Here is a 3,798-nt window from a genome sequence, read left to right on the forward strand (position 1 = left end):
AGTTTTCCTTGAGTCCGGATAATCACTCTAGCTAATGGATTCACCTCTAGCTTATACCTATTCCAAACTATCACTTCTTAGTAGATCAGATAGACTCTTGGTAAAGACTCAAATAGGGAGAGGTACCGGAAGAGCTGGAGAAGGCAGTAGTTCTTGCAGCAGAGCTGAAAATAACGCAGTCTCACTAAGCCAGGGGAGACCTCACAGACAGCAAACAACACTTGTATCTGTGTTGGCTTCTGTGGCTTTCTTTTAAATGTAATAATGGATTAGTCCTTCTCCCTTCTGTCTCTCTTCCTGATTCTGAGCGTCTGATGAAGAAATGAACATGGCTAGGAACTGACTGGCCTTGTGCTAAATCTTGAGGTATCTAAGGGATCTTTGAGGGACAGAACCCACCTCCACCAATGGTGGGTTTTGAGAGGTTTGGTTCAGTTACCAGGTATTTAGGAGAATCTCACTAAAACCAGGAATTCTGTGTCATACAGTACACTGTTGTAAATGCTCTGTAATTTGTTGGAAATTGTGTCAGCACTGAAAGTTAATTGCCAGATGTTTGGATAGTAAATACAGATACTGCTGAGTAACATAAATACTTGCTTCCTCAAATATGTTTGATTTGGTGAAATGCATGTGCTGGTCTCTAAATAACCTAGAAAACTAGATGATGTATGGTAAAACTTAACAACCAATGAAAGGAGACATAATAAGTAAGTACTCTTGAAGAATCATAATCAAAATTCCTTTTGTTATCTAGTCAAGCAAAAGAAGAAATCCTAGATTCTGGTTGCTACTTTCAAAGGTTTTTTATGAACTCACAGGATGCCACTTGCTGCTGTGGAAAGGACATCAGCTTGGTGTTAAATCAGATACCAAATCCCTGCTCTGTGACATACTGACTGTGTTAACTTCGGGCAAGTTATTTAACTCCTCTGAACATCAGTTTTCCTCTACAGAATGGGTTGTTGAGAAGACTGAATAGAAAATGTAATTGAGGTACCTAACAGTGACCTCACCTAGAAGGTACTTGCTACAGACTGAATGTTGGTATCCACCTCCCAAATTCATATCTTGAAGCTCTGATCTCCAATGTAGTGGTATTTGGAAGTAAGGCCTTTGGAAGATAATTAAGTTATGAGGGTGGAGCCCACATGAATGGAATTAGTGACCTTATAAGAAGAGATCTGAGATTTATGTTCTCTCTCTGTCAGGTGAGGACACAGCAAAAAGACGGCTGTCCGCACATCAGACCAGGAACTGAATCTGTCCACACCTTAATCCTGAACTTCCTAGCCTCCAGAACTGAAAGAAATAAACTTCTGTTGTTTAACGCCCAGTCTATGATATGTTTGTTATAGCTGTCTGAACTAAGACAGTACTGTATAATAATAGTGCAGTAGGACAATATTTTTTGAAGTCTTAACTGATTTTTTTTTCCAAGTATTCTCTTACCATTTGACTTTTGATCCCAGTCAGTCATGCAAATCATTATGTAAGGAGTATGAGGGCAGAAGGCAGAGAAAAGAGGTATAACTCCTCAGCTTTTGAATTTCAAAGGCCGAGGCTTTGAAGGAAGGGAATGAACAGATAAGAGATTTGGGTGGTTATAGGATAAATAAGGAAGAGTTACCCTCACCTCAGACCAAAAAGATTCCCTGAGGTAGGGGAAGGAGCCTACCATTGAATGCTGGAGTTCTGCCGGGCTGAGAAAAGAAAATGGAGTGTAGAAAGTCTGTGTAAGGAGCAGTGAGGTCCCCTGGACACTCTCACTGCTTCCCATGCCAGGCTAGGCAACCTCTACTCTCGAACTCTGGCAAAAAGGGAAAGGTCTATTAATCTCTTCAGGGTTGGGACATAAAAGGTCTAAGCAGGGCAGGTACAGGTACATAAAGGTATGGGTAAGGGACTATAGGGAAATGAGGATTTAAGGAAAGTTGGAGTTTCGAATGAGTCTTCCAACCCTCTTTCCCCTCTGGCAATCAAAACGTTGACAGCCAGACATATACTCCCAGGGAGAAAATGAGAGGGTACCTTTCTGTGGAAACTGACCAAGTCAAGAAAAACACCTACAGACACTGACATTTGCTCAAAAAAAAAAAAGTTCGTTTACTGGCTTCTGTCTCTACAGTGAATCCCACCAGTCAATCAGTTCTTTCCTCCCCTCTCTGACAAACACCTAGAACTTCTGACCAGCTTTTTGACTACTTGTGTCTTGGCTGTCCAAGAATTATCAGACATTTGAGGAGAACCACTAACAGGAAGACAAAGAGCAAAACAAAGAAATAGAATTAAAGGATCTTAGAGAAAACAGATAACACAAGGCATATTTATTAATTTTAAAAAAACATTGGCTAGCTGTGGGGGCTCACACCCATAATTTTAGCACCTTGGGAGGCCAAGGTGGAAGGATTGCTTGAGCTCAGGAGTTCAAGACTGGCCTGGTCAACATAGCGAGACTCCATCTCTACAAAAATTTTAAAAAAAAATTTCCACCAGTCAAGATGGCGCATACCCGTAGTCCCAGCTACTTGGGAGGCTGAGGTGGGAGGATTGCTTGAGCACAGGGGGTTGAGGCTGCAGTGAGCTGTGATTATGCCACTGCACTCCAGCCTAAGTGACAAGTCAAGATCCTGTCTCAAAAATATATAAAAATTTCAAATTAGGGGCATGAGGCTGACTCATGGTGGATGCTGTGCTGTTCGAGTTTCTACACATGGAGATGGTAGCAGAGCTGTGGGATCACAAACCCAGCCCTGTCCGTGAGGGGACAGAAGATAAGCCTGTTGATCCTGGAGAGTATGGATTTCTGTGTGAGCCAGGTTCTAGGTGAGAGACTGCTGCTGGAGATGCTCGTCTCAGGGAGGAGCTGGGTGTCCTCAAGTTCATATGCAAAAATCTGTGGACGGCTGTGTTCCAATAGAAGGACAGCTTGTGCACCAATCACCAAGGGACCTACTTTTTGCAGGACAACAGCTTCTACTCCTCATCCCGATGATCTTGGGCCTGGATTCACTTGTGGCCTCCTGCATGGCACCCTCAGCACCCCGGGCATGGAGAGTTTGGTCACTGCCTCTGTGGCAACCCTGACCACCTGTAAGTTCCCAGTGATAATCTGGAAATCCTGAGGACCCCAGTTCTCCACTCCAGCTGAGCCTCACAGCTTCTCCTGGCCCTCAACCCCTCTGGAGACAGAAGTTCCCTTTGCCCAGGGACTCTGGGCCTGCTGCTTTTGGGGGTGGTCTTGGGGCTGGTCCTGGGGATCCCAGCCTCTAGGGGTCACATGTGTTCAGGAAGTGAGTATCAAAGAGAGGTGGGAGCACCATGGGAAGCAAGGAGATGCCAGTGGGAGTTGGGACTGGAGTGGAGGATTCCCACATTGGGCACATTACTCTGCATGGCGGATGCTCACTAAAGGTTCTACGTACGCAAAAAAAATTTCAAAACATTATTATACATATCCTCAGAGAAGCAAGAAATATAATTCATCCATAAAACAAGAACATAATTTTGTGGAAAAAGAACACTCTGAAAACAAGAAATAGCTCTAGAAAATTTAAAATATGATTGCCAAATTGAAAAGACATTAATTAACAAATTAGAAAATAGGCGTGGCAAGGTGCCTCAGGCCTGTAATCCCAGCATTTTGGGAGGCTGTGGCAGTTGGATCAGCTGATGTCAGGAGTTCAAGACCAGCCTGGCCAACATGGTGAAGGTGGGAGGACTGCATGAGCCCAGGGGGTTGAGGCTGCAGTGAGCTGTGATTATGCCACTGCACTCCAGCCTAAATGACAAGGCAAG

At 44.0% G+C, this 3,798-nt stretch overlaps 1 pseudogene; it reads left to right on the forward strand.

Moving 5' to 3' along the window:
• The first annotated feature begins 2,680 nt into the window (after positions 1 to 2,680).
• On the forward strand, positions 2,681 to 3,125 carry LOC112133923 (trafficking protein particle complex subunit 6A-like; annotated as a pseudogene).
• The last annotated feature ends 673 nt before the right edge of the window (positions 3,126 to 3,798 follow it).

Source organism: Pongo abelii, chromosome 5 (genome assembly GCF_028885655.2).
Source record: "Pongo abelii isolate AG06213 chromosome 5, NHGRI_mPonAbe1-v2.0_pri, whole genome shotgun sequence".
Classification (NCBI taxonomy): Eukaryota; Metazoa; Chordata; class Mammalia; order Primates; family Hominidae; genus Pongo; species Pongo abelii.